Source organism: Lathyrus oleraceus, chromosome 5, assembly GCF_024323335.1.
Source record: "Lathyrus oleraceus cultivar Zhongwan6 chromosome 5, CAAS_Psat_ZW6_1.0, whole genome shotgun sequence".
Taxonomy (NCBI): Eukaryota; Viridiplantae; Streptophyta; class Magnoliopsida; order Fabales; family Fabaceae; genus Lathyrus; species Lathyrus oleraceus.
Window position 1 is genome coordinate 610,695,762 of NC_066583.1, and position 13,132 is coordinate 610,708,893.

The following is a 13,132-nucleotide window of genomic DNA, read 5'->3' on the forward strand; positions in this document are numbered from 1 at the left end:
TGATGTTTAAATGATAAATGATAATGGTGATTATGTTTTTATACCATGAATTGATGTGAAATTCGTGTTTGATGTTATGGTGCTTTATGTTCATGAATTAATTGGTTAAATCATGAATTTGTGTTGAAATTTGGTGTTCTAAGGTATGAACATAATTGAGTTAATTAATGATAAAGTGATAGGTTAAGTGTAAATGATGTATTAATCATAGTATGAAATGCATATGTTGTTTCCTTGCTATTTATGATCGATTAGAGGGTTTGGGGCCAAAAATAGGAGTTTTGAACTGAACTCTATAGCAAAAGACGAATTCTTTTTCTATTAACAGAGTGATGGGTGACACCTACATGACGGCCTGGTCGTCATGTACTTTGAGACGCCGACAGACGCCAGCTGTCTAACGGGGAGACTATCATGGTCACCAGGAAAGCGTAGAGCCTTGATGGTCATCATATGGGTGACAGTTGAGGGAGAAAGGTGATGGTGGGTGTCACCTTGGTGACGAGCTACCCGTCATCGTGTCAGTGTTTTCCTTTTGTCCTGCTGAGTTGCATTTTTGGTGTGGTTTTGTCATGCGGTCAGTCTTTGGTGACTCTTTGGCGTGTTTTGACGAATATTAGTTAATAAATTGAATTGTGTGATTAATCTAATGGTGTTGCATTGTGTTGATGATGAGATTATTATGTAATGATCATATAATTGAGATCGTGGTGAGCAGTCCAACTGTGGGGATTACTTTGAGGAATGTTTAGAATTAGATGTTGGATTATAATCATTGTTGTGTTGTTGTCATTGCATTGTTATATGACATGCATCACGTGTTATCGTGTTGTGAAAGAGGCGAGTCACAAGTTTGTATCAAGAACCATTTGTTGAGTCGGTACTACATGCATGAGTTGAGTCGATGTTGCATTGCATTACATAAGGGTTGTGCAGATGAGATGTTGAGTGTTGTTGAATATTCTTGTATCGATTTGTGTGAATTTAAATGTGATGAATAACATTGTGATTGGTGATTGATTGTGATGCGGGTGAAATATGAATACATTATATTATGGTGCATGTTTGATATGTGTATAGTTTGTGATGTGTGAATTTACCCTGATATTTTATGCATCGATTATTATTTGAACATATTCTCACCCCTTTTTGTGTTATTACGTTTGTGCTCCTCTGGAGTACAGACAACCGGGTACCTTAGTAAGATCTTGATGTAGAGGATGGCATTGTGCGTGTTTAGTTGTTTGTCAATCGAGTCTAGAGTTGGAGTCACTCTGATATGTAACACGAGGGGACCATGCTATTCTTTCACTTGTTTTATGTTGCATATATTTCCTTTGATTTTGATGTTGAACCAATTTTCAAACTTATTGTTGTTGAGGCATTTTATGCCAACTATTTTATAATTTCTACTGCTTATCAAATAATTCAAATTTCAATTATGTGGTTCATGTATGTTTTGTTGATGTACGAATAACATCCTACTTGAAAGATGTATGTGTTATATGTAATTATTTGTCGAGTCGAGAAGTAGGGTGTTATAGTGAACACACATGAAACTGGAATCACCCTTGACATTTTCAGAGATGCATCTCCGAACATACTTAAAATGTACACAACGCTTCATAAGCAAGCCAACCACCCCATATCTGTCTAAAAATGGTCTTGAGATGCATATACAGAATCATCCCAAAAATATTACGGAGATGCATATCCGAATTAGCCCCTAAAATCTCTTTGTGCTTCACAAGTGAACCATCCACCCCAATTTTGTCAAAATATGGACATGAGATGCATCGCCGTAAATTATTAGGGGTGATTTTGTAGATGAATCTTCGGAATAGCCTCAGGAGTTTTTGACTTGGCAACAAGTGTCCTAAAATGATACTTTTTATCCAATGATGATTATACTAAGGATATATTAACACCATACTAATTATATGAATGCAATTCAAGGATATCTAATATAAATTCAAACAATAATACATAATCCAAATGTTACCATGATACAACTGTTACTAAAATACAAATAAAATTAAACTAATGTGTATTTCTACTCCCACCCCCTAACACACACACTTCTCCTCTGCCGCTGCATGTACCCCAAGACACTCTATGCCTCGAGTAAAATGGTTTGTAAGGCGGCCATACTAGCACTTCCATCCGTAATGTATTATATCTCTATGTCATATCTCTTGATCTTCGCAATACACCGACATACTAGAAAGATGTCTGTTGTGCGGTCATCCCTACCTAGCTCCTTCCAATATCTCCTGATGAGTAAGTATAAGTGGTGTTTCCGTGGCATATGGTGTCATGTAAGGATGTGACACTTGATATCACCATTGGATGTGTCCATGTGCATAAGCCTATGATTTACCTGGTGGCACACTACATGCCTTATATGGTATCAGATGACTATAGAAATAACCGAGCATGACATCAAGATCTCTACGACAGACTGTTAGAGGAGTAAACACAAATGGATCTCTTAGAATAATATGATGAAACCCAAAATGGCGCATGATCCCCTTAGGAAGATGTTGATATATCATGCGTGACTCATAAGCCAACCATTCAGAGTATAAGGTTATGTTATCCAAGGGACATGTCTGACGGTGATTGTCATACGAGCATAAATATATGTCATCTGATAAAGTGCAGCCAATAAATACCCTATATGGATATATCACATGATTCTCTATGAATATGGAAAAAGGTGCAAGCACATGGTCAATCCTTAATGTAGTCCATCACAGGTTCCGACCCGAATATGGGAGGAAAGTGAGATATGATCCACACCTGAAAATGACTCAGATAAAATGTTAGTAACAAGTGTAACATAAGCTTTGTGAAAATATTAATAATAATAAAGGTTGCAAATAAACTATAGTAAACAGTGTGCAAATTTTAGTCATCTATCTTGTCTTCTAAAGATAGGCTTCATATAGTTTAGAGTACAAATAAACCAAACACGTGGCTCCCAGTTCCACTTGTGGATCCACTCGAAGTCGGTGAAGTATGTCATGTAGACTACATCGATGTAGGTTGAACTTTTATCCATAAATATTATTGTGCCAACAAAGTATAAGAAGTATGCCCGCAAAGCACATTGTGTGTGGAACAAAATCTGCTCGTCATCACTATCGACATCCTCTTCTGCAACCAAGTGGCTTTTATACAAGTCTATCAAGTATGAAAATTGGGCATGAGCGCCAATAAATTCACCATCAATTCAAGTGTCTCACCTCTGTTGATCTGGGAATGGTTTAGTAATCTTCCCATAATCGGAAGATGCAGAAGGCTTGAGACATCATCAAGGGTAAATTGACATCTCACCATGAGGGGCGTGGAAAGATGACGTCTCCTTGTGTCATCTCTTCAAAAAATCCGCCAACATGCCATGATTAATGGTCATCTATGCAATGGTGCATTAACCTGCCAACCCTGAGTAATGAACATAATCTTGAAACTATGCGTCTGTATTCTATTATAGGTTCAAAGTCTTCTTGGCATGGTTTATAGATTTTACAGTTTCTCCTTTAAAAATAAATATATCAATCGCAACTCAATTAGTATGAAACAAATGTAACGTAAAAGTAAATAAATATACCTCTTATTTTCACACATGCCTAGTAGCATATTCAACATAGAGAGGAAGTAAGGAGGTGTCATAGGCGTCTTTTGGAAAACTATCAGGAATGAGATCAACAACAACAAAGGCTTCATAAACTTCATAAGCTGGAGGGTCAGGAGGAGACATGTGTCCTCAGGGGGTCGAAGTCTGAGATATGCGACCTTGTGAATCCTGAGACACACAGCCACATGAAGTCGATTCCTCAGAGTCAAACAAAATAACACTAACTTATGGCCTCGAGCGTGCTGCACTCTCCCTAGGAACGAACACATGTTGGGATACATGACCGAGCTTCAACGTATCATGGTTTTCAGCCATTGTTCCTATTTTCCTATAATACAAAACATTAAACAATATCAAAATCAAGTAAATTTCGGAGATGCGTCTCCTTAAAAAACAAGAACAACAAAACCTAGAAAAAACCCAGAGAAACATCTCCGTAAAATTGGAAAGGCAAAAAATCCCAGAAAAAACCGGAGATGTATCTCGATAAAAATGAGCGACAATGCAAAACTTCCAGAAAATGCAGAAAATGCCCTAAACACAAACAAATACGTATGCATTTCTAAACTAAGTACCTATTTTGAATGTAACTACAACTCAAATCATTTTTAAAATCTATTTTACCTAATACGTGCATCACAACTAAAAAAAAAGAAAATGAGACATTTACTAGTTGAGAATTGTTGTGCGAAAGCTTGAATGGAGTGAAAGAAATCTACTGTGATTGATTGCAATGCAATTGAAGTAGTGTTGAAGTTTGAAAAATGATCTGGTTGGTTCTTCCTCAGGAGCTTTGAAGTTGAAGTGTTTTTGAAAATGTAACATATGGAGAAGAAAGGGGGAAAGTTCTGGCGTGAAGTATATCAATTAAACCTCGTTCAGAGATGTATCTCCATAAAATTCACTTAGCGCAAAAACATTAACTTTTAAATTAGGGTTATCACGGTGATGCATCTATGAAAATATTTTTGGGCAACATAGAGTGACTTACTCAAGAAAGCGTAGTGTCGAGAGTGTGTAATTTAAACGCGTCGGGAGTGTGTAATTTAAACACGTCCTGAGATATATCTCCGAACTCTAAAAACTTTTATTTATCCTTGTTTCGAGATAACCGAAACAATAAATGTACATATCCTCTTTGTTAAAGTTTAATTATCTTTTCAATCTCTAAATAAACATGTAAAAACACAAGTCTTCAATATTATTGATCCATTCTAACATTAACATATACATTTCTCATGCATCCCTCTCCTTCTAGAAGCTCAAGAAATCATTTGCATTATTAGAGACCAAACCTTTAGTACTCCAACATTTTAGTACTACTATTAAGCTGAAACTCTGAAGTCTTACACAGCATCTTAATATAGACGAACCCATCTTAACAAAGACTGGTCAAACCCCCTTACAAATATAGTAGCATACAACACCTACAAATTATACTAAAAAATGTGTTGAAAAACAATCATGATAAACTACTACTAACAACATTAAGTAATCATGATAAACTAAGAATGATATAGTAGAAATTTGAAAAGTTGCAACTTAGTGATCTTAAACGTCATGATTACTATAAGACCCCATTTTCTTGCTCGTGTGATCAACGAGTTGAACGACTCTGCACCAACCTAGCCCCACCTCGTGGGCAATGAGGTCCGTCGCAGCATGCAGAAACAAAATCTGTATACTAATTTTCTGCTAAAAGACATTTTCACTATTGAAATTCTTCCATCTATATAAGTCATTAGGTGGTTGTTAGTGAGTAGAAAGATAGCACCGTCGACTTACTGGTGGCAATAGTAAACCCAATAACTCGCACTTTATTTATTTATTTATTTATTATTACCTACCACCATTTAATTTATAGAACAATTTGCATGTTGACGTAGGCGTATAACGGTTTTTCTTTCTATCTCATGTAGGCGGTTTGAACTTTCTCTTTGCATTGTTTCAATAATAAATTAATTAGTAGATGTCAAAGAATGAAGTGAAATATTTAGTAAGTAGTATGGGAGAAAAAACAATACAAAAAAGATGAGAGACAAATTAAGGGATTGTTATCAAAATCTATAGAAAAAGATGAGAGAAAACTACTTAAAAAATTTAAAACTTTTTTATTAATTTTTTTATGATTCTTTAAATGGCACAATACATATAATATATATAATTATTATTTAAAGTAAATTTTGACTGTACAAGTGTCATAATCTTAAATTTCACGATTTTAAAAAGTAAGAAGAATTTTAGAAATAATTTATCTATTTATATAGACGTAGGAGGAATATTCTGTACAACAAAATATAAATCTTTTAATGAATTTTTATATTGGTTGAATATTAGGTCAATGTAAAAATATCTCTTCGGTTGAAAAATTTGATCGATAAAAAGTATTTTTTGTTATGCGCATTTAAATTAAACCAAATTTACTTTTTAATTTTATTTAAAAATAAATTATCTATTTCTTTAGTTAAACTGATACGGATAGAAAAAGTCTTTTAAGATGCGTATTTGAATTTCCGCAACTACACCTTTCAATTTTATTTTAAAAAATTACATTTTTCTTTGGTTGAGTAGACAACTAATAGTAAAAGTCTTTTACCATATGCTTTTTAATTGTTTTTTTTTTTTAAATTTAAAAATAGACTATCTTTTTTCTTAATTGAGGTGACAATCGATAAAAAAAAAAGTTACATCTAACTCCTCGGTTGAGTCACCTAAGTGACAAAAAAACCCTAAATAATATACATTTTCTCTCAATTGTGTGACTGACCAATAGAAAATCTTATGTTCATACTTATTTTCTGAATTCACTATTCCATTCATTCACAAAATACAATCAAAACAAAGAAAGATATATTTCTTTCATAAACAAAACAGGCCATTGACTCAATCCTCTCCACTAAAAACTTCATTTTGTCATTTAAACAAAATCATCTCTACTAAATTAAACTTGAAAAGTCATTATTTTCCATAAGCAAAACTTGAAACTACATCTTCTCCACTCAAACACCATTACCGCCACTTTAAGCAAAGGGAATGAAACTTGAAAATGAGGAAATGAATGAAACTGGAACGAAGTAAGGAAATGAAATAAAACTCGAAAGGAAGCTTCATCCACCATTGTCTTCATCGTTTTAATCACCTTTTTGAGATGTAAATGCTTTTCCATGCATGTAACTTAGCAATGTTATGGTTTTCAACTTCTTGGTGTAGATTTATTACTGTACGACTTAACAATATTTTGATCTTACAATGTAAACTAGTAAAGGTTTGAACTTAGCAAAGTTTCCAGCTTCTTGTCCATGCATGTAACTTAGCATTCTTTTTATTAATGATATGAAAAAGTGATCATTATGGTTAACCCATAATGGGCACTACAGTCGTAACAATACTACGAAAAACATATATAATGACGGTTACGAATCACATATAATGACGGTTTCACGTCTGTTGTTAGGTAGCATGTGATTGTATGTAAGTTGGTTTCCACAACAGGTGAGTGACCATGGTTATAATTTAGGTAGCGCGCTACGCATAACAACTAATAAAGAAAACAATTATTGTGAAATAATTTATAGGTTCTGGGTTTGACTCCCTGCAACGCCATTCTTGCATTTTATTATTCTGGACAACCCTCTACTTATAACAACAGTTAAATTAAAAATTATTTTGATATTATGTGTTTTTTAAATATGTTTTTCAATTTTACAGTATTCCCAAAGTTTTAACCTGAATATTTCTGAATAGTATCAGACCTGAAATAACAATACATCGATTTGTAAATTGAATTAGACAAAAAATTGTATTACATCAATGACACAATTTCATTAGGAACCAAAAATTATATATTACATCAAAATCAAAATGACACAAAACAACCTACAAGGTACATTTCATTACATCAAATAATACTATCTTGTTGTCTTTGTATTTTTTCTCTCTTGGTGTCTTGACTTTAAACATCTATAATTTCAAATAATAATAGTTATTAGAAAATAACATCATTAAAAATTATAACATACAATAAATTATGAATGAAGAATATTAAATACTTGTTAATTTCCTATATGTCTTCTTGATGATCGTTACGAATAACATGTACATCATCTCTATCAACTTCTTCATATGAAGTAGGAACTTGTGTTACATAAGAAGGAGTGACAGAAATATTAAAACTTTCATTATTACTATGAGAAATGTGTTTTTCTTTGAGAACAATTGATCATCTCTTCGATAAGTTTGTAGGGTCTGTCACATGAAAAAATTGTTTTGCTTGAGTAGCCATAATGAATGGTTTGGTATTATAAGTTGTATTGTCAAAGTCAACCTATGTGAATCATAACTCATTAGTTTTTACACCATTGTTACTGGGAACCCACTTGCATTTAAATAAAGGCACTTTGAGAATAACATAATCAATCTCCAAAATCTCCTCAATGACACCATAGAACGCGATGGACGCTAAAATAGGATTCTTGTCTAACGAACTAGAGAAATAAATGGATTCGGCCTCAACCATAACCCCACTATTTTTCATTGTAGCTCGATCATCTTTTGCTTTAATATAAAATGAATAATTAGAAATGTCATATGTTTTCCAAGTTAATATAGTAAATTTTGGCATGTACGACAACCATTTAATTGTCTCGAATGTACCACCATCATTAGAAATCCTCTTATTAAACCAACTTATAAATTATTTATTATGACGTGTTAACAACCACTTGCCATTCATTCAGGGATATGTTTTCTTTATAACTTTTTTGTGTGTATCTATGTAAGATTTAACTACACTAAGATTATTCAATATATAGAAATGTTCTTCAAGTACTACATCTTAATTCATTGACTTAACATTTAAAACTTGAGTACCTCTACCTTAAAATATTTTAACATGAAGAGACTTTGGAATTTCAATAGACTCTATTTCCAAAAAATAGTTTGAATAAAACTCAAGAGCTTCTTCTGCGATGTACCTTTCAACAATTGAAGCTTCCAGTTGGTGATGATTCTTCAAATATCCGTTAAATATCTTCATTTATCTCTCTATAGGATACATCCACCTTAAATAAACTAGACCACAACATCTGATTTCTCTAACTAAATGAACAAGTAAGTGAACCATAATGTCAAAAAATGATTGAGGAAAATACATCTAAAATTGACACAATATCATTGCAGTCTCTTCTTCTAATTCATCTAATTTTTTGAAATCAAGAACTTTATTACATATATTATTGAAGAATAAGCATAATCTGATTATAATTACTCTTACATTTTTTGGAAGGATGCCGCAGGTAGCGACTGATAGAAGTTGTTGCATCAAGACATAATAATCATGATATTTTAAGGCAATTAACTTGAGATATTTCATGAATACAAGTTTCTTGATGATTGAAGAGTAACCTTGGGGAACTTTGATACCATTCAAACACTCGCAAAAACTTTTCTTTTCCTTTTAGATAGAGTGTGACATGCCGAAGGATAATAAGATCTTTTTCCTCTATCTTCTGGAGCCAACTGTTGTCGTATACCCATCTCCACCATATCTAAACGAGAATTATTATTATCTTTAGTCTTGCCTGGAATGTTTAAAAGTGTTCCTATCAAACTATCACACATATTTTTCTCCACGTGTATCACATCAATACAATGTCTTTTATCGAGGCTAGACCAATATGGAAGATCAAAGAACACTGATCACTTTTTCCAAATATTTTTCTCAAAACCGACTTTTTTATTTCCAAAGACAACAGTAAGGTGTTCTTGTCGTTGATAAACTTCATCGCCATTTAAAGGTTTATGAGCAATTTCAAACTCATGCTCTCCATTAAAAACCTTATGCAATCTACGATAAGGATGATTGTGTTTTAAAAAATTTCAATGCCCAGGGTAAAAGGTTTTTTTTTCAAACTCAAGATGGTGAAAACAAGTATTAGATTCACATATAAGACACACTTTTATGTCCTTTGACACTATATTCTGTCAAATTACCAGATGCAGAAAAGTCGTTGATTATGCAAAATAACATTGCATGCATCTTAAACTTTTCACCAGAATATGCATCATCATTACCAACACATTTATCCTATAAAAGTTTTAAATCCTCAATTAATGGACTTAGATAAACATCTATGTTGTTTCCAAGTTATCTTGGTCTAGAAATCCTCATACTTAACATCATATAGTTGCGCTTCATGCACAACCAATGAGATAGGTTATAAATCGTGAGAAGAACAAGCCACGAAGAATGGTTAGTACTCAGATTAACAAAGGGGTCTATTCCATCTGTGGCAAGTCCAAGCCTAAGGTTTCTTGGCTCAAGACCAAAATCAGGAAACAATGAATCAATTTTCTTCCATTGCAAAGAATCAGCTACATGGGGAATGTTTCCATCATATTTTCTTTGCATGTCATCTAATATTCTTTGTGTAATTCGCATTAGCAAAAAATATCTTTAACCTTGAAATTATTGGAAAGTGCCATAACACTTTAGTAGGAGGATGCTTCTTACTAACATTGTCATTGCCATCACCATTGTTGTTCTTCAACTTGTAGCGTGACTCACCATATTCTGGACATTAATCCAAATTTTCATACTCTTTCCTGTGTAATATGCAATCAATAGGGCATGCATGTATTTTGACATAGTCCAAACCCATTGGACACAATATCTTCTTGGCCTCATAACAACGATCCGACAAATTGTTATCTTCTGGTAGCATTTGTTTCAACAAATCAAGCAATTATGTGAAATTTTTACCCGATCACCCATCTTTTTCCTTCAGATTAAACAATTTTAACAGCACAGACAATCATGTAAAACTGGTGCACCCCTTATTTAAAGGCGCATCTTTTTCGCTACATAAAATATCATAAATATGGGCTTTCATATAAGACGATTCTCCAATATCCAAGATCATATCTTCTAGTCGATCATCCATATCTTTATCATTCTCATCCATTTGTGATGTCGCATTTCGATTATTATCCACTTCTCCATGCCACGTCCATTTTGTATAATTTTGACATATTCCATTACAACATAGGTGGTATAATATTTCTTTCTTTGACCATTTTTTGATATTTCTCCAAACAACACAAGGACAATAAAAGATACCATTAATGTTGGGAACATTTTTTTCGGTGAATTCAAGGAATTCAAGAACTCCATTCTCATACACCGGACCTAATCTATCAGCTTTCATCCAACTACGATCCATAACAATTTCTGAAATTTATATCAAAAGACTAATGTGAATGACACACTAATGCTACACACACAACATCCTAATATGATTATATGCACATGATCTGAATAAGACATGAAGATGGAAACATGAACAAAATGGAAACACCTAAAGTATATTAAAAAAATTGCAACATGAACATGGCAACACCTAAATCATATTCACAAAATTGAAACATGAACATGGAAACACCTAAAGCATATTCATAAAATCTGAATAAACATGAACATGGCAACATGAATAATACACATGACAATGTCAATGCCGAAAGCATCGATTCATGAAATGCAACAAAAGACATCATCATTTATTTGTTAAAAAAAGAAACTAATAACCCTAGTGAAGAACATAAACATTCAGAAGCGTCAGAGAGAGAGAATGGTAATGTATCGTAATTCGAAGAGGATGATGATTTTGTTTCCATAAATGACATCCGTTTCCAAAAATGAATGAAGATGGTGAAGATTTAGCTATCTCTACCGTCTAGTTCGCTAGGGCACCCTTGTGTGTTATGAACGAAATGAGGTACATGTTATGTTTTAATTTTGTGGGAAATAATTTTACAATGGTTGCAAGCTTCAACCGTAGTAAAATATGGAACATATAACTACTGTTGAATCAAATAACCATAGTTGTTATACTTTTAATTTTTAAATAACAAAAAATGTGAAGGGACACATGCTTATTTTTATTGAAAAAATGGAAAAATGTTGATGATGGAATTCAAAGCTTTTCCTCTAATTTCTATGACCACGGTTATTTTTAGGAACTGTGACGAAAGGTTTCTTAATAAAATAAAATAAAAACTTGCGCGTAAAAAATGTGATATGACTACGGTGAAAAAATGACCATTATAATATTGTGTCACCGAAAGTATATTTTCTAGTAATGTAATGGCCCCAATGACAAAAACCCCCACTCTCATTAGATTTATGTAGATTTGTGTTCTGATTTTGTTTGTATTGAGTTTATTGTTTATTTCACTATTTTACAGTGATTGATGAGTTTGGTTCCTCTAAACTTAGTAAAATATTAAGTGAGTAAATCAAATGATTTTTATTCAAAATACATAACTTATGGACCATAGTGATTGGATATTTATTTTATTTTCACAAAGAAGTTATAGATCATAGTTGAATGAAAGCTAATAGATTAAGTGTGGAGTATATGAATGAAGTGGTTGAATTTCTTTAATTCACTGAAAGAAATCTTCTTAACAATAATGGAGTTTTTTATTTTCCTTGTGTTTTTTGTGGGAATACGAAAGAACATGGAAAGGAAGAAATATTGAATCATCTATCATGTGATTAAATTTGTCAAATTTATACGAGATGGATGAGACATTGTGGAGTTACAAAGACCCCAACTAAGTCCTACAAAGAGGAAGTTGATGTAGATAAGGATGATCAACTAGAAGACATGATTCATGATATTGAAGAAAATTCTTTTAAGAGAGCCCATGTGCACGATACTTTAAGTAGTGACAAGGAATAATTGTTATATCTAGGGTGCACAAATTTTATAATATTTTCAAGAAGTTGATAGAATTACGGTCGTAGCAATAGTTACGGGTGGTCCGTAGTTATTGTTGCCTTGGGTGTGCCAAGAAGTGGAAGAATTATAATCATATCAATGGCTATAGGAGATATGTAGTTATTATTGCCAACTTTTCCTGTTTTATTTCAGCTTTTGTAGTTCCTAAGGGGGCTCTTCTTCGCATTGAGTCTTCAACACTTTGATTTAATCTTCATTCTCTTTTGTATTAGTGAAACAAAGAAAAATAATAGAAATGATAGTAAAGTAGAAATAAAACCACATTAAAAGTACTAAATTAACAATAAAATTAAGTCCTAAATATTGATATAAGCTAGGCTTATCAATAGGATAACTCTCTTCACTATAATGCGTTGTCCCTATAAATTAGGTCTCACTTTCCTTGTCGTAACAAAAATTGCCAACATCGGCCTTTCTCTCAATAGGATAACTCATTTCACTATAATGTGTTGTCCCTGAAAGATCATGACGGCTCCAATGCATCCAGCCTGCAATTGAGCAGAGAGGAAAGTAACACTAAACTGTGTCAGAAGTTGTATAAAGATATGATTGACTCTTTAATTTATTTAACATCTTCTAGGCCATATATTTTATTCAATGTATGTATGTGTGCAAGATTCTAGTCAGATCCTAGGGAAACTCACTTAACTACTGTTAAGAGAATCTTTAGGTATTTGAAGAGAACTACTAA